This window comes from Manis pentadactyla, chromosome 11, assembly GCF_030020395.1.
Source record: "Manis pentadactyla isolate mManPen7 chromosome 11, mManPen7.hap1, whole genome shotgun sequence".
NCBI lineage: Eukaryota > Metazoa > Chordata > Mammalia > Pholidota > Manidae > Manis > Manis pentadactyla.
Genome location: NC_080029.1, coordinates 117,106,223 through 117,127,610, shown reverse-complemented (window position 1 = coordinate 117,127,610; position 21,388 = coordinate 117,106,223). Strand labels below are relative to the sequence as shown.

Below are 21,388 nucleotides of genomic sequence, written 5' to 3'. Positions count from 1 at the left end.
TAATGAAAGTAGTATATGCTCATCCATTTGTCAGTCAGCCACTGCTCACTAAATTTTTATCATGTGGTTGGTAAGGGCTAAATATAAGGCAGATTATTCACTGTGGGGATTAAACAGGCATAAAAATTGTGTAGGTTTGTGGCACACAGAATAGAGGGAAGTAGGCTTCCTCCGTACCATTCTATTCCTTTGTTGCACAGGAAAAAAAGATGAATAAGAGTCACTGTCCCCAAAAATATATGTAAGTAAAGAGATGAGACGATATGCACCAGACTAACCAGTACAAGTTACCCCGAGAAGAGGAAGCTCGCCCGTTGTGTACCAAGCCTGTGCTGGTTACCCTGCCCGCCTGCCTCATCTCAGCCAACTCAGGAAGTGAGGCAGAGCCCTTAGGGCCTGGGGGCTGGATTCAAGCCGCTGGGGTTCAAAGACTGGTTCACCATTTCCTGTGCAACCCTGAGCACGTCTCAGTTTCCCCATCTGTAAAATGGAAACAGCAGAATCTTCTTCAAAGGGTTATTTTTATGATTAACAGAGAACCCATGTATTGGTCCTGCCATAAAGTGAGGGTCCCACCTACACTTTCTATCACTATTAATTTTCAGATAGGAAAATCAATTTTATATTTTGCAGGCAGGAAAACTGAGGTGTTGAAAAGTTAAGGGGCTTGCCTGAAATCACACAGCTAGTAGGTGAAAGAGCTAGGATTTGATTTCTGGTTTCATAAAATCTCCTTTTAAGAGAATTGACTTTGACTAAAGGGATTAAGTCCTAGCGTGCAGCCCTAGGACTCAACTTCTCTTTGCTACTGAGAGAAGATGGAAAACACTGATGTTTACAGTGATGCTTACAACCTGGATGCTAAACAAGGATCCTGTATGTCGATCATCAGGTTGCGACAGACTCTGAGATGGGCCCGAACCTGACCTTGCTGCTTCGGGTGGTTTCTTGTGGCACGTTTTCCTGTTAGTATGTCGCTATCTTGCATTGAAAATGTAAACCTTTACATTTGTCTAAACTGTGTAAGTATCCAGGGATGATCATGGGAAGTCACAAAGGATGGCTGATGATTCATAAATTGTGTCCATTGCTAATCGTCTCAGATATAACCAAACATAAAATGAATTCATGGGTCTTCTTAGTTTCTTTCCATCACAAGCCAAGCTCTTAATTTCACCAACAATGTAAAACCCAGCGTGTCTCTTCCAGTATTTCAGTCAGCAGCCTGGTTTGTTCGCTCTCTGCGCAGAAGTCTGGGAACAAGACTGAATGAAACAAAAGGTTTTGGAGAGTTCGAAATCAAAACACGACAGGAAGCTTTGCTCCTACTCCAAAAGTATATTGGTGTTCTATATAAGATTTCACTTAAAAGAGGGCTCCGCAGCTTAAAAATGTTTTAAATCAGCTAGAAAAGGGAAATGGGCTGTAACACACTCTTCAGGACCTACTGAGTTTTCCTGAAATCGCCCTAAAAAAGGACAAATCAAAACAAGAAAGGCACCATCAGGAACTTCCAGGCTAGTCCTCTCACATTTAAGACCAACCAAAATTAATAAGGGGTGAAATTTGCCCCTGCCTACCTCAACCCCCTCTCAGGCTGGTGCTCATCCATATTCCTGGAGGCCCCTCTCCCAGTAAACTTCAGCCCATACTGCGTATCCCAGGCCTTGAAGGACGCGGCCAGCAAACCTCACAACTGAGTCTGTCTGCATATAAAGTGACTGACTACCAGCTGGTAGGCTATTTTCCAAATGAGAAGGTACAAAAAAAATGTCTGACTTTTTTTGCGATAACTCCCAGGGATGCGAATGACCTGGTACACAGTCTCTTTATAACATTAGTTGGTTAATTTGGCTCACCATACCTATTTAGAATCCCTTGCTAGAGCCAACATACTAAGTTTAAAATATTGTTTATCCACTCATATTTCACACACGTAGGTGTATTCAAAATCTTCATATGCATCTTCAACCACAGTATCTTCATAACTACAGCCACTTTCTGGAGCCACTAATGCAGTTTAAGTGAAGAATATTCTTGTTTCCATTGAAATTATTTGAAATCTGTGCTTTTTGAAGCTGTGTTTAATGCTGCTGCTAAAAAAAATGTTTCCCAAGTCACAAGTATTCATTTGCTATTATTACACTTCCTGCAACTTGCCTTCAAACACTTCACACAGTGGAAAAGGAAAATGTTAGTTTTGACCCAGACCCCTCGGGTGGTGGTTCATTAGCACTTGAAAGACTAAACATAACTCGCTCTCCAGAGGCCACAAATTTGGTTCAGTTGGGGTTATTTTTTTATCAACACCAGAGGACTTGCTGACTAGCCAGTGGAAGCTGTGTCACTGGGGAAATTAGTGGAATTAGAGCTTGTGACTTGGTGGGAACTACTGCGCAGGTGCCCCCCCTCTCCTGAGCAGGAACAGCTGCAGGATGCCCCAGAGCGGCCGCCCCTCCGAATGAGTCCAGATGAGCCCTTTAGGGAGGATTCGGGAGGCTTGAAACCAAAAAGAAGTTCAGCTGACGCACGAGACAACGGTCACATCAACCTCACATGAACTTTCAGGAAAGATGCACCGAAGAGTCCCTAAAAGGGCCGACTGCTGGGACTCCACGTGCCGACAGAACAGGTCATTGTACCACCTGTGTGCCTGCTTGCTAAAAATCGTGTATGAGCATAGAACTCAGCCTGAGACCTGTGCTGCACTGCGCCACCTGGTGGTGAGGCTGGGGGGTGTCCTCTAGCCCTCACCTCTAAACTGATCGCTCCCAAGGCTGTGTTTCAACCAACTCCAGACACTCTCAGCTGGAAGTTACACCACCATTTTGTGTTCCAGTAAGACAGGAAAAAAAAAAATGCTACTAATTATAATCGTGAGACATCACTGATTCGAAATGAATCTTGATTTCAGAGCTATTAAAATGTTTTTTTTTTAAAGCACATAGGAATTGATGAAAAACAGTACTTGTAAATGGCTGATTGGCTAAGTCATTTTGCAGTGGCTTACCACTCTGCTCTTTACAGGGGCCACTGAAGTCTCACAGATAAAACCAGTACTTGCAGCCTTGAGACCCTATTCCTGGGAATAAATCTCAATCTCGACTGCATTTTTTTTAAACCTCTCTCTCTTTCAGTCTCTCTCTAAGTTGCCTGCATGTGTCAGGTGCCTTCTGAAAGAATCGCAGGCAAGCATTGATGGGGAGAGATTCAGGTAACAGAGTCCTTCCCCAGACAGCCCGGAAAGCCACCGATTATTCAAAAATAAAGGAATGGAAAGACCCTGAATATAAAAAACTCTGGATTGGACCCAACTATAACGCCATTTCTTCTTTTCTGAAAAATTAGGTTAGAAAACAAAAAACTCATAGCTGGGAATATATAGCAAAAACAAAGAATGCTGTTTGGTAGGAATTTTTCCCATGTTGCCTTTACAATACTGGGAACATGAGATCAGGTAGCCCCTGAAAGGTCATCTTTCCAAGTTACCACTGGATGCATGAATTTCACTGATGGCATTTCAGACAAGAGTTCATACTTTTGAGCCAAAGAAGCAATGTGAACAGAGGGAGTTACCAGTGTGAGAAGCCAGTGGAGAGATTGAAGAGGCAGCTAGCATCACCTTCCTGCCCGTGCTGTGGGGCAGTCCTGGGCTGGCAGGTATCAGAGTGGTCTGACCACTGACTGATCCCAGTAGGTCCCCAGCTTCCTGGTTGTAGCAGGAGCTACTGGCTAAAGAGCACCTGCTGACTAGGCTCAAGTCAAGCTGGCCGAGAACAGAGAGTGCAGGCACTGGCATCAGAGTTGCACAGATCCTCTCCCTCCTCTGGGGCTCCTGCCCAGATCTCCTTCACATTAAACAGATAATGGCACAGAGCATCACCAAAGGGTCTTCACCACCACAGAGGGCTGAACTTGTAGTGGGAAAATGGGAAAGGTGGGCAGAGTCTAGGAGCAGCCCCAAGCCTCCTTCAGACTCCTGTTTTACCTTAAAAACACAGGCAAAAATTAAAATTTTTGTGCATAAAGGATACTATCAAGAGAGTGGCAAGACAGCCCATAGAATACAAACCATGTATCTGATGAGGTTAATATCCAGAATATATAAAGAACTCCTACAACTCAACAACAACCAAAACCCAATTCAAAAATGGGCAAAGGACTTCAATAGACTTTTCTCCAAGGAAATATACAAATGGCCAAAAAGCACAGGGAAAGATGCTTATCATCACTAGGCATTAGAGAAATGAAAATCAAAACTACAGTGAGACAGCACCTTACACTATTAGGATAACTATTATCAAAAAGAAAGAAAAAAAGAACAGGTGTTGATGAGGATGTGTATAAATTGGATACTTGTGTATTGCTGGTGGGATTATAAAATGGCACAACCAGTGTGGAAACCATTATGGTGGCTCTTCAAAGAGTTCACCATAGAATTACCGCCTGATATATATATACCCAAAGGAATAGAAAGCAGGGCCAGAACAGATGCCTGTGCACCCGTGTTCCGGCAGCATTATTCTTCATAATCAAAAGGTAGAAAGAACCCAAATGTCTGCCAGCAGGTGACGAGATGAACTAAATGTGATACATACATACAATAGAATATTATTCAACCTTCAAAAGAATGAAATTCTGATGCATATTATAACATGGATGAACCTTGAAAACACTATGTTAAGTCAAATAAGGTAGTCACAAAAGGACAAATACCGTCCGATTCCTCTGACAGGAGGTACTGAGAATAGGCAAATTCAGAGAGACAGAAAACAGAATAGAGGGTATGGGGAGGAAGGAATAAGAAGCAACTGTTCAATGGGTACAAAGTTTCTGTTTGGGATGACGAAACTTTCTAGAAATGTACAGTAATGATGGTTGCACAACATTGTGGATATATTTAACATCATTCAATTGTACACTTGAACATGATTAAAATGGTAAATTTTATGTTATACACTTTTTACCACAATAAAAAACACCGTAATAAAAGCATGTGAATTTTATAGTCTGTCCTGTAACTTAGTTATGTTTGTATTAATATAAAAATTTATTTTCTCCAAATCTTCCAGAAAAATATAAACCATCAGTATAGAAACATTGTCTTAGTCCATTCAAGCTGATATAATAAAATACCATAGACTGGGTGCCTTATAAATGACAAACTTTAATTTCTCACAGTCCGATATCAGGGCGCCAGCACGGTCAGGTTCTGGTGAAGGCTTCTGGGTCTCAGACTGCCCACTTCCCGCCCCTTCTCCCCATGGTGAAGAGGGGAGGGAACTCTCTGGGGCCTCTTTTGCAGGGGCACTCATCCCACTCATGAGGGCTTCAGGCCTCCTTCCCTTGGCCCCAGAGACCTGCAGTCAGTCCTGCCACCCAAGGCTGTGTCTGTCCTTGACTCCTCCCTGTCTACAGCTGTACTTGCTGCAACAGCTCCTCTCCCCTCCCTGCTGCCACTGAAACCTGAGACTTGCCTAGGTCTCTGTCACTTGACACACTCTCCCTGCCTGTTGTCAACGACACCCCCGAAACATTTTTGCTGGAAGCCCCAGAGCCAGCACATGTGCGGGCACTCACACGGCACAGAGTGCCCAGAGCGCTCACACCTGCCCGGGCACCGAGGAGGCAGAGTTCTCGATCTCTCTGATCACCTCAAGGAGCTTCCGGTCTGGTAGACAGGGGGTGTCCACATCCAGGGTTAGGAAGTTCCAAGGAGTACAGATTGCTGAGAGGGGTTGCATGTGGGGTGGGGTAAAGAAAATGTAAAAGATGGGCAGAGTGAGATGAAAGCATGTGGGGAGCAGAGACTGTTGGCTTCTAAAGTGTTTCAAAAACAAGTGGCATGAGAAAAACAGTAACTGGCGCAATACAGTAATGGTGGTCACCTGACTGTGCTCTTATGCTCTTGTAAAAGCCCATAGAATGTACAACACAAAGAGTGACTACTGGTTAACAATAATGTATCAATACGGGCTCATCAACTGTAGCCAGTTGTACACTAATGGAAGACATTAACCCTAAGGGAAGCTGGTGGCAGAGAAGGGGGCATCGGGCCCTCTCTGTACCTTCTGCAAAGTTTTTCTAAAAATTTAAAACTACTCTAAAAAAAATAAGTCTGTTAAGAGAGAGGAAAAGAAGAACTAGGCCAACATTTAAAAAAATCAAGGGACCTCACATAAAATAAAAACCTGGACCCCAGCTTCTCTTGACAAATTTGAGGACGTACACTCTGTGTCAAATTGGCATATGATGACCCCTGCTGCTCCAGGCTCGGGGTCAGCAGGGTCAGCGCTCTCAGTTCGTGGCAGCACCTGGACCCCACGCTCCTGCCAGGCTGGCAGGAAGCCCTGTGTTGGGCACCCTGGTGATAAAAGTCAGGTGATTGACAACAGGGAGAGCAGGGGGCTAAGAATGCCATCTCCCAGGGTCCAAGATACGGCAACACCATGAAGGAAGGGAGCCAGACCAGCACAGTTTTCAGTGAAGTTGAGTTTGAGGTCCACAAATTTGCAGTTTAATAATATGTGACCACGTCTTGGAGGAGGAGTCAAGGCTACAGGCAGAGAGAGGTGACTTTCACAGCACTTGTGGTCCCCCAAGGGAGAGAAGCACAGAGGACTCAAGGGGTGAGAAAAAGTCAAGTTCATGGGACTGACGGGGCAACACAGACAGATTCAGGGAAGGGGGAGCAGTGATATAAGAGTTTGCCTGGTAGGAAGAATTAATATTGTCAAAATGGCCATCCTTCCTAAAGCAATCTACAGATTCAATGCAACCCTATCAAAACACCTATAGCATTCTTCAGTGAACTAGAGCAAATAGTTCTAAAATTCATATGGAACCACAAAGGACCCCAAATAGCCAAAGCAATCCTGAGAAGGAAGAATAAAGCAGGGGGGGATCTCGCTCCCCAACTTCAAGCTCTACTACAAAGCCACAGTAATTAAGACAATTTGGTACTGGCACAAGAACAGACCCATAGACCAGTGGAACAGACTAGAGAGCCCAGATATAAACCCAAGCATATATGGTCAATTAATATATGATAAAGGAGCCATGGACATACAATGGGGAAATGACAGCCTCTTCAACAGCTGGTGTTGGCAAAACTGGACAGCTACATGTAAGAGAATGAAACTGGATTATTGTCTAACCCCATACACAAAAGTAAACTCAAAATGGATCAAAGACCTGAATATAAGTCATGAAACCATAAAACTCTTAGAAAAAAATACAGGCAAAAATCTCTTGGACATAAACATGAGCAACTTCTTCATGAACATATCTCCCCAGGTAAGGGAAACAAAAGCAAAAATGAACAAGTGAGACTATATCAAACTGAAAAGCTTCTGTACAGCAAAGGATACCATCAGTAGAACAAAAAGACATCCTACAGTGTGGGAGAATATATTCATAAATGACATATCTGATAAGCAGTTGACATCCAAATTATATAAAGAGATCATGCAGCTCAACAAACAAAAAGCAAATAAGCCAATTAAAAAATGCACAGAGGAGCTGAACAGACAATTCTCCAAAGAAGAAATTCAGATGGCCAACAGACACATGAAAAGACGCTCCACATGGCTAATCATCAGAGAAATGCAAATTAAAACCACAATGAGATGTCACCTCACACCTGTTAGGATGGCCAACATCCAAAAGACAAACAACAACAAATGTTGGTGAGGCTGTGGAGAAAGGGGAACCCTCCTACACTGCTGGTGGGAATGCAAATTAGTTCAACCATTATGGAAAGCAGTATGGAGGCTCCTCAAAAAACTCAAAATAGAAACACTATTTGACCCAGGAATTCCACTCCTAGGAATTTACCCTAAGGATGCAGGAGCCCAGTTTGAAAAAGACAGATGCACCTCTATGTTTATCGCAGCACTATTTACAATAGCCAGGAAATGGAAGCAACCTAAGTGTCCATCAGTAGATGAATGGATAAAGAAGATGTGGTATGTATACACAATGGAATATTATTGAGCCATAAGAAGAAAACAAATCCTACCATTTGCAACAACATGGATGGAGCTAGAGGGCATTATGCTCAGTGAAATAAGCCAGGCGGAGAAAAGACAAGTATCAAATGATTTCACTCATCTGTGGAGTATAAGAAACAAAGCAAAAACTGAAGGAACAAAATAGCAGCAGAATCACAGAACCCACGAATGGACTAACAGTTACCAAAGGGAAAGGGACTGGAGAGGATGGGTGGGAAGGGAGGGATGAGGGGGGAAAGGGGGCATTACGATTAGCACACATAATGTAGGGGTGGGGAGACACCGGAAAGGCAATATACACCGAGAAGACAAGTAACGATTCTGTAGCATCTTACTATGCTGATGGACAGTGACTGCAATGGGGTATGTGGTGGGGACTTGATAATAGTGGGACTCTAGTAACCATAATGTGGTGCAAGTAATTGTACATTAATGATACAAAAAAAAAAAGGAGTTTGCCCGGGACATTGGGTTCCCTGACAGGGCAAGGCAGCAATTGTGGTGAAAGGAAGGGGTGAGCTGGGCTTACGGAGGATGGAGGGTGGGGCAGGTGTTGTGGAACCAGCCAGGTGAGAGGCAGGGAGGCAGGGAGTGCCCCTGGTAGGCAGGGTGCTTGTCCGATTCGCTTGGGTCTCCCTGTGCCCTCCCTCCTTCCCCTGGGGGCTGGGAGCAGAAATGGAGGGTGGAGGGGAATATATGCAATCATTTAGTCACCCATTCAGCACAGCTTTACTGAATGCCTGCTATGTGGCCAAGGCTATGGTGGGATATGGGATGGAGAAACAGACAGGACCAATCCGTCCCTCAGAGCTCACGTTCTAGTGCAGGAGGTTGGAGCGAACAACTGACACAAAACACACAGTGGTCAGAACCAGACACTTCACGGGGAACACAGAGGCAGGGCATCACCCTAGGGAGGCAGGAAAGACCCGGAAGAAATGAAGCTTGAGCGAGTCTCGAAGAACACATGGGAGTGTAGCAGCCACGGAAGATGCGGGCATTCTACGTGGACGCGCAGCCGGGGCCACGGCATGGAGTACAAGAGTAGAAACGTTCAGGGAGCTGGCCGTTGTTCAGCAGGGAGGTGACGGGGTACGGAGGGGCAGCGGCCAAGGGGAGCCTGGAGAATTGTCCACTGAAGATTCCGTGCATTCCGGCTGAATGCCGTGGGAGAATGCACGAGGGGTGGGAGTCAGGACTGGAGGTCTCCGGGGTGGTGACGGGAGAGAAGCCGGTGACTAGGTAGGGTAAAAGGAATTGTGAGTTGTGGCTGCAGGACAGTGTCAAATCCTGCCTCTATCACTTACTCTGTGCCATTGCCCAGATCACCTGATCTCTCCCATTTGCTTTTTCTTATCAGTTAAATGAGGAAAATAAATCTATCAATGCCTCTTGTGAGAATGCAAAACCATGGTATCTACCCGACAGCAAGCACTCAATAAATGGGGGCTACTGTCACCATTGCATCCTAAACCATCTCAGTTCTACATAAATGCATTCTCATGTTCCTTCTGCCCTTGGTTTATAATTTTGCTTGAGAACAGACTGTTTCCCCTTCAGCTCTGACCCACCTCTCGGGCTGGAGCTGAGGCTAATGGGCACTCCACCTGCCAGGAGGGTTGCCATGGTGACTTCCGGGCTTGGCTCTAGGACTCAGCAAGTGAACCAAACCTTTCTTTTGTTCAGCTATCTCAGCTATTCCAGATATTTATCACTAGGCAATTATAGCACACTTGGTACCTGTTGAATGATATTCTTTAGCACATTGCAGAGAAAAATTGGAGGCAATCCAAATTTCTGGCAGTAGATTGCTGGCTGGGTAAGTTATGGTACATCCATGTAAAATCTCACTGTGCAGCTATTAAAAATGTTACAGATCTGTGGTGACTGACAGGAAATGGTACCATGACATGTTGTTAAATGAAAAAGGTGGGTTATGGAACAGCATAAATCTTGTAACACCATCTATATAACATGGTGCTACACTTAACTGCTTATATTTATGGACAGAAAAATGTTTGGAAGGACATTCCCCAAAGTGTTCACAGCGGTTCTCTCTAGACAGCAGTGGTTGGCTCTAGGGATTTGCTTTACTCTCTTCCTTCTACTTTCTGTAACACTAGAGTTTGCCCACAATAATACACAATGTGCATTATTACAATAATGTATATTATATATATATATATATATATATATATATATATATATATATATATATATATTTTAACCAAAGCAACAATGCTATTAAAAGAAAATGAATGAGTCCTCCAACACTTGGCCAGTCTTGGAGAAATCAGCTATGTGAGTCAACCTAGAGTCTGCATATGTTGGCATTTCCTCCTAGGCCCACCTGAGAAGCTTGTCTCTGAGCCTTCCTCCACGTGCCCATTCTGACTGCCGACCCAGAGGCACTGGCTTTGAAGTCCTCCATTCACGGTAACTGGGGCCCAGATCCTAAAGCCAAATAGCTCACACATTTTCGAAAAGCCACCCCATTTCCCCAAGCCAAAGGCCCACAGGGGCCTGCTCCCTCTGGCATGCCCATGGTGGTGGTCAGCTGAGCAGCTGCGCTCTGCACAGGTTGCTTGGATGGTCATCAATCAACAGACCCATGTGAGCACAGTCTGTATGCCAGGCACAGCACTAGCCCTGGAGATACATGCAGATCGAGGCAGACGTAGTCTTGCCCCGCAAGTCTCCTGGTCTAGTGGATGCAGGGCTCCAGGAAGGGCTTGGAAATCCCAGTAACTCCTCGTGGCTCCCGCAAGGCTCTGCCCTCCTGACTCACGGTCCACAACTCCACCGCAAACTGTGGAGTCTCCTCTGGAAGGCCCCAGAAGCCCGGCTTCTCAGCATATCCTCAAGCCCCAGGCTCCCCTCCCACCAGTCTCGCCATATGCCCACTCCCCATTATTCATCTCTGCTCTTGAACACCCCAGGGGCTTTTGCACCTCCATGCCTTTGCACCTGCGGTTTACACGGGATAAGATACCTCTTCCTCCACTTTTTCTTCTTGTTGAAATTCTACGCATTCGCCAAGGTTAAACTCAAGTATCACTTGCCAGGATCTCTACCATCCCGTTTGCAAACTTCACAGTGAAATACTAGTGCCTTGGTTCCCCTCAGGTCAAAACTGGCCAAGTCCATCTGGTTCACTGCTGTCTCTGAGTGTTACTGTTGAATGAAGCGGGTTTGCTGAATGACTTCTGCTGCTCACTGAACTCTGAACCCTAGGGGCAGGGCCTAGCACATTTGTCTAGAACCTTCCAGCCAGTGGTTGCCATGCTCTGTTCACGAATCCTGCACTTCAGTGCCAAAATGCTGTATTTTCCTTGGTCCAAAATATTTCTCAGAATTTTTAAGATGTGAAATTGCTAACTGGCTATAAAAAAAATGTATGAGGCAATTGAAGAAACCTAAATACTGGATATTTTATGGTAATGAGAAATGATCAATTCTTAAGATGCAATAAGAGTATGTTATACTACGGTTATGTTTTTTAAGGGCCCTTTTGGTTGAGAGATGTATACTGAAGCGACTACAGATGAAACGATATGCCATCTGGATCAATCTCAATGGAATCCTGTTGGGAGCAGGGGTGGTGGGCAAGGGTAGAGACTGAAGGACATTGGCCATGAGTTAATCATCGCTGAGGCCAGGCATGTAAGCTTATTATGCTAATATCTCAATTTTTGGCTATGTTTTAAAAAAGAGACAATTACAACACCAAAAATAAAATTCTGAAATGTGAAATAGCTCTTGAGCCCTTCTCGGATGTTGCACGGTAGCAGAGAAAGCAACTTTGTTGCAAGAATAATTATTCTCTGTTCACAGACTTTTCTAACATGTGGAATATCAACAAGACAGTTTTGAAACATACAGGAAACATTGCATCAGAATCTCCATCTAAACAAGACAAAACTGAAGAACTTAAGGACAAACCGGAAATGCTTTAGAAACAAAAGCTATGGCTCCTTGTAAATAACACTGCCATCCCTGAAAAAAAGCCAAAGGGCCTAGTCAGTGGAAAATGTTTGAAGATATCTCACAAATACATCTTCTCACCACTCCCCAGCTAGGGTAGAGTCAGGGAATTTTTTTTTTTTCTAGAAAACTTTTCAGAAAATACATTCTTGTGACATAACGATACTGTCCATGTGTTTTGATTTTAAGGGATCAAAGTTTCATCTTCAATTTTTCATTACTAGATTTTGTGTTTCTGTAGTGTGTAGATTTTAATGTTTTGAATACTTCATTTTTGTGTATCTGCCAATAGCGACCAGATTATAAAGTTGATTTTTATAAATTTACATTTACTTGATGTTATAAAATGCTATATACATTTTTATATTTTAAATTATTAAATATCTGCTTCTACTGATTTAAATTTTCAAAGACCTTCTCCTAAAAAGCAAGTGTTTATTCAGTATTATGCGACACACAGAGTAAGATGGCACTGGCTTTTCAACTCCAGTGGAACCATTTCCACTCATTTTCAGGGCTGGACAGGTGGGTGCTGGGCAAATAGCCCAGCGGGCCTCAACTCTGGATGTTAGAACCACCCAGGGAGCTTGAAAACCTCCTGATGCCTGGGCCTACCGCTCAGTTAAGGTCAGGGAGGGAGGGGGCTGCCAGGTGACTGTAAAGCACAGCCAGAGTCGAGACAGCTGAGACTCCAGTCCCAGGTGAGAGCAGAGCCCACTCAGGGCTGGTCTGCCGCTGAGCCCTGCACAATGGGGACCAGGGTGCCTCCACTCCCTGGCCTCCAGGGGGTTGCAGGAGGCAGGTCCTTGCCCCCAGGTTAGGAGTGGGTGAAGCCCCTGCCAGGTTAATGGGCAGGGAATAACAAGCCCTGATGCTTGGGGTTCCCTTCATCCCAACAATGAAATGTCAGGCTGCCGGGAAAGGCACAATCCTGTCCCCATCCACCTCCTAAACTTCCAGTGTCACATGAAACTTCCAGGCTGAGATAAGGCTGTCAGCCCGTGAGAGAGCCCAGACCACAGGAGGAACAGGGAGGGAGACCCAGAGAAGAAGGGGTGCAGGGTGCCTTCCCACATCCTGGGGAAGCAGGGCTGGCAACCTGGAGGAGGAGGCCATGCAGTCCTGGGGCAGAACCAAGGCACCCCCACAAGAGCCGCTGGGAGGCAGGCTTTAGCTCAGGCCACAGGGGCACCGACCGCCTCCGATAAGCAAGGCCCTTGTCAAGGGCACCGAGCTCCCCATCTGGAAAATGCCCAGGTGGCGTCTGGGGAGCTGACCCTAAGGAGGGGCGTGAAGTCAGGGGCAGAGACAGAGGCCAGGAAAACCTCTCTGGCAGTAAGTCCCGACCTCAGCTGGGCGCCCAAATGACCAGGGGCTCTCTGACAACACAGAGTGGGTAAGGTGGGCCCATCTCAGGCTTTCTGAGAGGTGCTGGGGGCCAGCCTGGCAATCAGCCCGGCCACAAACTCCAGAGGTGGTGCCCATGCTTGGCCCAGTTCTGGGACAACCGCCTTGAGCTTCTGCGATTGTTCACGTCACAGGGCCTAGAATCCACTCGGGAGAGGAGATGCTCAGAGTCCAAAGTGAGCAGGTGCCCGAGGACCTGGGCCCGGCACAGGCGGGCGGAGGTGAGGAGCAGGAGGGGGCAGCTTCTATTCAATTCCCTGCTCCTCAGTGTGTACGTGTTGACACTCTGGCCCTTGCTGAGGGGCTCTGAGAAGTCATGGCTCCCCTCAAAGAGAATCCCTTCTTTCTGAGGAGACAGACAGACTTAGCAAGGAAACTGCAGGGGATCAACAGGCGGGAAGAAAACAGCTTCCCTAAGGGGCTGCCTGCCCCCTGGACACACCCACTCAGGTGTTCCACAGGTGCCATGAAGGCCACACAGCCTCTGCTGATCCATTATCTGACCACCAAATCATGTCAAGCTCCCCTCTTTGCTGCAAGACGCCCTCACCCTCATTCCTTGTCTGCCTGGAAAATCCCACCTCACCCTGCAGCGCCCAACCCCACGGGAGCACTCAGAAAAAATCTGCTAATGGCCTGGAGGAGTTCAGAGAAGGGACCCACCCAAAGCAAGGAAGTCGAGCAGTCAGGGAAGGCTCCTGGAGGAGGTGGCTCTCAGAGTGGAACCCCAAAGAGAAGGAGAGCTTGCTTTGGCAAAGAGGAAGGAATGGTGGCCCCCAGGGAGAGGAACAGTAAAGCAAAGGCCTAGGGCAGGGACGTGGGCTGGCATACTGGTGCTGAACTCACAGAAGCAAGAGGTGGGAGGATGGCTTGGTGGGGCAGGAGGCACAGCGAGCAGACTGAGATGGGGCCCCTGGGTGCACCCCCCTCCAGGCCAGCTCAGACTGCCCTCCCTCCTCCCCAGATGACTGGCATTCATGAGAAGCTTTCCTTGGCAATCATTAACTCTGAGCTTCCCACACCAGGGCTGGGGAGAATTGTTAACCAATCAAACGGGTGGGTGAACCATTTCCCCTGATTATTACCCAAAGAACACAGTGCACAGGTGAGGGGGAAATGGCCGGGGCAGCCAAGGAATCAGGGAGGTGTGAACTGGCAGAAGGAAGAAGTCACACGGACAGGGCGGGGGCCTGGCAGGTGGTGCCCAAACCCTCAGCTGAGACTAGAGGACATCAGGGGTCGGCCAAGGACACAGGCCCAGGTGGGAAAGGGTGTGACTCACAAGCGGCCAATCAGGAGCCTCCATGTCGCAGTTACACATGCGCGATGTGTGTCTGGCCCGGGGTCAGGGCAACCTGACTTTGAGTCCTCTAGTCTTTCCTCTTCTGTACAATGGGGATGATGCTGATTTGAAATCCCATTTCTTGAGCACTTTCTGTTCTGAGCCCCTTATGGGCATTTTACATTCCACTGAATTTTCACAATATGCCCCAGTGTGGGGCCTTTTATATTCCCCAGAGGGACTACCTTTTATATTGACAAGGACTGTGCATAAGGGCTTGGGGCGCAGAAGGTATTCAGTCAGGCACCTGCCATTACGACATTGTCATGACAGAAGACGTTTCTTCTTCGTCCTGCCACCGGCTACAGGGAAACCGCAAGACGGATCCTCCATCCTCCTCACGAGGGTAGTATTTTTCCTGCTAACCCAATGTCATAAACAACACATTTCACAATATTTGAATGCAGCGGTGGATTCAGAGCCCCAGTGGCTGAAATGTGACACAAGGTCATTATTCTAGCATTATTAAGCACAGGCTTTTTTAAAGGACTGAGGCAAACGCAGTGGAGACTGGGAAGAAGGAATTTTCCTATGTCGGCCCCCAACAGCGAGCAGCCAGAGCTGGGGAAGGAGTAAACAGTGACGGAGAGAAGCTGTAAATGCCTTCCTTGAGCCTTCACCACCAGACCACCCCTGAGGCTCCAGGCTGGACTCGGCGTGCCTGCCTGAGGTCGGCCCAGAACCCGGGAGCCCGAGAGGGCGCAGCGTGGAATCAGCAAGCAGGCCGCGGTGGTGATGGCAGCTGGGGGGGCCGGGGGTGGTTCTGACGGCCGCTGTCCCTGCTTCTCGTCATCCTTTCCTGCCCCACAAAGCCCCACCAGCCGCTGGTTCTTGGGGAAAAGGATTCACTTTGCCTCTATAGGAATGCTGAGCTTCTGTATGAAACGTGAGAAGGAAAAAAATCATTTCCATGCTTAAAATACCTCTCCCAAGCACGTCTCCACAGTGTCGCACAGAGCGGAGCAGCAAGTACTGCTGATGTGGAAACGTGCTTGGAGGCAGGTCTCTGTGCTTCTTGGTCCAGAGACGTCAGGCTGGGCTGGCATCTGTGTCAGGAGGTAGACAAGCGACCACCTCAGCAGTGTGAATCAAGGGCCGTCCCTCAGACTGCGAAGCTGGGGATTTCACCATCACAGATTCATTTCTTTGGTCCTCCAGGAGGGCTTAAGGGACATTCCCCTGTACTGGGGAGAGGAGAGGTGTCGTGGAGATTAGCTGAGATTATTAAAGGAAATTTTCTTCTCAGTTTTCACACAGAGGCCCAGACCTTCCTCCCTGAGCAAAGCAAATTTATTTCAACAATAACTGGCATCAGCTAGCACTTCAGAGGATAAGTCAGAGCTGGAGGAGAGGAGTCGAGGGGCAGAGAACCCAGCTATGCCAGGGCCCATAATAAACTGTTTGTGGGAGATAGCACTGGGCACACAGTTCAAAGCCCTGGTTCAAGGGTGACTGAGCTGTCCGTGGGAGGCCCAGGTGACTCTGCCACATGACCTTCCTGTGCCTCGGTTTCCTCATTCCAGTGTGAGAAAATGGGGATGGAGATACCTGCCCGGTGCCAGCAGGTGCTTGGTGACTGATGCTGAAGGCCACTTGGTCTGGCCAGGGCTGTGACACCCTTTGGCTGACCCAGAGCAGGAACCACGGACCCCCCAGAGGCCCAGGTTGGCTCCATCCTCCTCACACCAGTAGGACCCCAGCAGGGAAACTGGGAGCCTGAACAAAGCCATCTTTAATGGAACAAGGCCCACCTTAGCAGCCGAGGTGCTCTGCCTTCGAACGAAACTGGAGGCCTTGAGACAAGGAGGGGTGCTCTCGGCACACCGGGCAGGTGGGCGAGGCCCAGCCAGAGACCGTGTCCCTGCCCCACCCTGCCCGCCCCCAAGGAGCCTGACCACCAGAATCACTTCTCAGCCTCCTCTGCTGCTCTCTGCAGGCTCCTCAGGAAGCCCCAGGCATGGCACCTCAAAGGCACACAGGTGCTTCCAGCAGAGAGGCGGGGTGTGGGCCCAGGGCCCAGATGCGTCAGGGGGCTCACTCCTGGGTAAGCCCAGCAGCCCCCAGCCTTGTTAAGGGCATTCCAGCAGCTGGGCAAGTGCTGGACTCGGGGGAGCCGTGCCTGGGAGGCCCGTGAAGACGGAACCAAGCCCGCCTGGGAGGGAGAGGGGCCAGGCGGTGGGGCCAGTCATGTCGCCTTCCTCCACGTCCTTCCCCAGCCTCAGGGAGAAGCCCCGTTTCATCCTTTCCACACAATTTCCTTTTTCAGTCACTTACAATTTTCTTTTTCAGCCATGGGTCAGGCTCTAGAGGGGAGGCCCACTGAAAAACCACCCAAGAAATACACTACGGATGTCTCATAGCTCAGAAATTGCCACATCCCCCTTGCACCCTTCGGGAAGCTGCTCCCGTCACAAGGACCCTGACCCAGGAAAACACTCGTCTCCTGCCCGAAGGATACATCAGGAGGCAACAAAACCCCACTGGGAATTTTCAGAGCCTCACAGTCCCTCACAGAAATGCAAGGTCACTGCGCCCATCCCCAGGCACCCAGCAGGGCCCCAGGGCTCCCCTGCCCGCAGAGAGGGTGCAACGCCACAGCACCCTGCTGCTGACAGAGCCTGCGGGGACCATGCAGCCTCCTGTCCCTTCCCATCCTCGTGGCGCACCCATCACTCTCAGGGTAGCCTGGGGACCTGAGGCCCAACCTCACCCTGGGGACAGCTGGCCCGTGGAATGCCAGAAATGGGGGGCCCTCCTCACTGGATTCCCCTTCTTTCCCTTTTGCCACATTTTCCAGACTGTCTGCTTGAGCTCCTCCTCTTTCAAGAAGGCTTCTCGGCCAACCACAGCCCAGCTGGCCTCCCTTTCCTCTGCACTGGCAGCTGGGGCTACACAGCACGTGGTGTCTCTGCCGGGGAGACAAAACAAAGGCAACAGACTTCTAAGACCCACAGCTCCTGGCCCAGTTTGGAGTTCCTAGGAATCAGATAAGCACCCGATGAATGTGAGATTATGCCCCCATAAATTCCACTCTCAAAAATGTAAATAACTCTCTAGGCAACAATAAAAGAAAAATCGCAAGGCAGCCGGTGTACCCGCCAGGTGGGTACACGCACTTGTGAACTCGGGTGGACCGGCTTTCAACACACAGGGCTGGGATCTAGGCCGACATCATTAGAAGAGGCAAGTCCTCCAGCCCCCCGGATAAGACACTGTGTGACGTGCGTGGGCCTGGGCCCCCCGCTCCCACCACTGCCAGCTGTTCCCCCACTGTTGCTCTAGTCCCCATGTTTGAAGACTTTTGGGTCCTCAAGAATTCTTTTCTCAATCCAAATGCCGCTGGAAGGCCAGGACCAGCTGACAGGTATGGGCGTCTGATCCTGCAGGGGGAGGCTCTGGGGTGGGGGGCTCCTGAGGGGATGCAGGAAGCACCAAGATGGTAAAGGCTCACTTGAGACAGAGGGGAAACACCTCTCGCGTCACAGGCAGACGGGAGAGGGGAGGTGCAGGGACCAGAGGCTGGTAGATGGTCAAGTTTGTCCAGGATGAGGTGGTGTTAAGGTGATATCAAAAAGGTAAGGGGCAAGGGGGGTTACTGTTCTAACAAGAATCGGTTGGACCTGATGCAATGCTGGACACATCATTGTTTAGGTCCATCATCATAAGCAGCTTCACAGCCCCATTCTGAACCCCCAGAGGTAGTTAACACAAAGTCAAATTAGTCCTGGAAATTAAAAAACTGTTTTCACAAAGTTTCCACAGGACCCACCCTTCACCTTTGACCTTATCGCCCTCTCCTTCCCCATGTGTGGTCAGATTCACCTCCACATTGTATATATATGTTTCTCCAGCCTCCCAGTTCTGATCCCTGCCCCCTCCACCCCTGCACTCCCCACAGCCTCCCAGTCTGCGCTCCTGCCATTCCCTCCATGAGGCTGTGCCTCACCTCCAGACCACCTCCTCCAGGAAGCCTGCCTTGAGAGCTGGCTGATTTAACCACAAGGTGTCAGTTTTGGAGCCTCACTGGGACCTGTAGTTTACAGACTGTCCCTGTCCAAGGGTCCCTGTTATTCAGTTGTACCTGTAGGATTTTAATTTATTGCAGGTGACCGAGTAACACACAGACAAGCTGATGCCATTGAAAGAAGAACTTACTGCTTACATTTCCCAAGAGAAGGGGGCCCACTGTACCACGCGGGGCCACCAGGGAAGCACTAGGCCTTGGTCAGAAGGCAGAAACAGGAGCACGGGGAAGGGCTGCACCACAGCCTTTCCTGGGGATTCCACGGGAAAGGCAGGTTCCCAGGGCGAGGCAAACAGCTTAGGATTGGCTAGTTTGGACAGTCCCGGTAGGCTTTGGGGCTGCCCCTAGATGCCTCTTACCTAGTCCTGGGGGGATTTAGGGCAGGGGAAGCTCTAGCTTGCTGTGTGAGAGTGAGATAAGGAGGGGTTTCAAAGTATGGGCTCCAGATGGCAAGGGAGATGTAAAATCTTTGGCCATTAATTTGGCCCTGTGATCAACGGATGCCAAACAGACAAACGCAGCATCTAAGAAAGCGCAGAACATCCATCCGCTCACTTGCTCTTATCCAGCTCAGTTTCCAGGGCCCATTAATCCAGTCACTCTTGCTAGTACAGTAGTTCTTCAGCCCCTCTCACTTTCTGACACCTTGTTAACAAATTCCATCCTTGGACCAACTCAACTACCTGCCTTTCCTCCCGCAACTTGTTGCCTCCAATCCCCTGGCACCGGCAGCTCCTCCACCTGTTACAGTGTTTCCCCTCCTGGTCTCAATCCGGGACTCACCCCAGTGCGTGCCAAGGCCCCCCTCTCTAGGGAATCTCTCTCCCATCAGCATTCATAATTCTTAAAAAATAGCAGCAACAGAAAAAACTGCCTTGATCAACCAGGGAAAAAAAAACACTTATAATTTATATTCCAGACAAAAGACTACCTCCCCTCATATATAAAGATCACTTCTAATTCAATAAGAAGACTAACCGACAGAACATGGGCAAAACATATAGACAGGATGTTTACAAAAAAGGAAATACAAATGGCTCTTGGGTCTATGAAAACATGCTCAACCTTATTCATAGCAAAAAAATAAATAAATTAAAACTATATCAAGAAATAACTTTTGTCTTCCAGACTGGTAAATATTAGTAAGTTTGGTAACATGCTATATCAGAGGGTATGGAAAAATGAGCATCCTCATTACAACTCATACACTGCTGGTAGGAGTGGACCTTCTTATAATTCTATGGACAGCAATTTGCTGATATCTTTCAAAACATGAATGCACATACCTGCTGACCCATCACTTCCACTTTGAGATATTATCCCATGTACCACCTACGTTGCAAAATGACTGAAGCAAGGGTGATTGGGTGGGACATTGTTTGTGATGTCCAAAATACAGGAGACTGCCCATCCAGTGCCTTCACAGTGAAAACATGTGGACTGGTATGAGATGCTCAGGGCAGGGACTGACCCTTACTGAGCAGAGGCCACTCCATTGGGTCCTCTGTGTCAACCGATGGCAGACCTTTCCCCTGCATTTGGCCACAGCACCCACCTCTGTGCAGGTCTGTACCCCCTCGTCTCCACCCAGGTGGGTCCAGGGGTCTTTTCAAGCCAACCAGGCCCAAGCCTATCCCTTCCTCAACCTGTCAAACCCACTGCTCACCAGACTGTGGCCCCACCTGTGTCATCACTGCCAGCGACATCTTTCTAAGATGACAGTTGGTCGGTGTCACTTTCTGATTAAAAACCCCTTCAGGGCATCTCACTGCCCACAGCTCAGAGCCTGAGTTCCTCTGCCTGGCCAAGGCCCTTCATACCCCCCTCCACGGGCTCCTCACAGCCACACCCTGCTTCAGCCCCAGCACAAACACCACTGTGTCACTGTTTCACACCACAGCTTCAGCTCTCCCCTCCCCCTGCTGCCCTCCCCTCCCCCTCCTCTGCCTTAGCTGCCTGGAGATCTCACATTCATCCTCAGAATCTAGTTCACATGGTTCTTCCTCAACAGCATGGCAGCTTCTCAGAATTTTAAATAGAGAATTTCCACATGATCCAGCAATTTCACTTCTGAGTATATATCCCAAAGAATTGAAAGCAGGGACTCAAACAGATATCTGCACACCCGTGTTCACAGCAGCACTACTGACAATGCCCACAAAGTGGAAGCAACCCAAATGTCTATCCACAGAAGAGTGGACAAGCAAAACGTGGCATATCCATACAGTGGAATATTATTCAGCCTTAAAAAAGGAAATTCTGATGCATGCTACAACACAGATGAACCTTAAAACATGATGTAAAGGAGGGAAGAGAGAGGAGGGAATGGGGAGTTAGTGTTTACTGAGTAAAGTTTCAGTCTTGTAAAACAAAAAGAGATCTATAGCTGGATGGTGGTCCTCCAACTTTGCAGCACAAAAGTGGGATGTACTTAATGACAATGACCTGTGTGCTTACAAATGATTAAACATTATTCATATATATTATGCTATGTATATTTTATCACAACAAAAAAATGGTAAAATACACTACTTCTTGTGAAGCCCTCTGTACACTACCACCACCTCTCAAACCTGTGCATGCCTCGTTCCACCCATCCCCAATTCCCTACAACACCCC

General features: G+C 48.1%; 1 protein-coding gene and 1 long non-coding RNA gene across 5 annotated transcripts in view; one reads left to right on the top strand and one right to left on the bottom strand.

Annotated features, from left to right (window-relative positions):
* Positions 1–21,388, top strand: part of LOC130679623 (uncharacterized) — a 56,104-nt gene that overhangs the window by 5,188 nt on the left and 29,528 nt on the right. The gene's annotated exons all lie outside the window — the stretch shown is intronic.
* Positions 1–21,388, bottom strand: part of PAQR5 (progestin and adipoQ receptor family member 5) — a 79,255-nt gene that overhangs the window by 50,968 nt on the left and 6,899 nt on the right. The gene's annotated exons all lie outside the window — the stretch shown is intronic.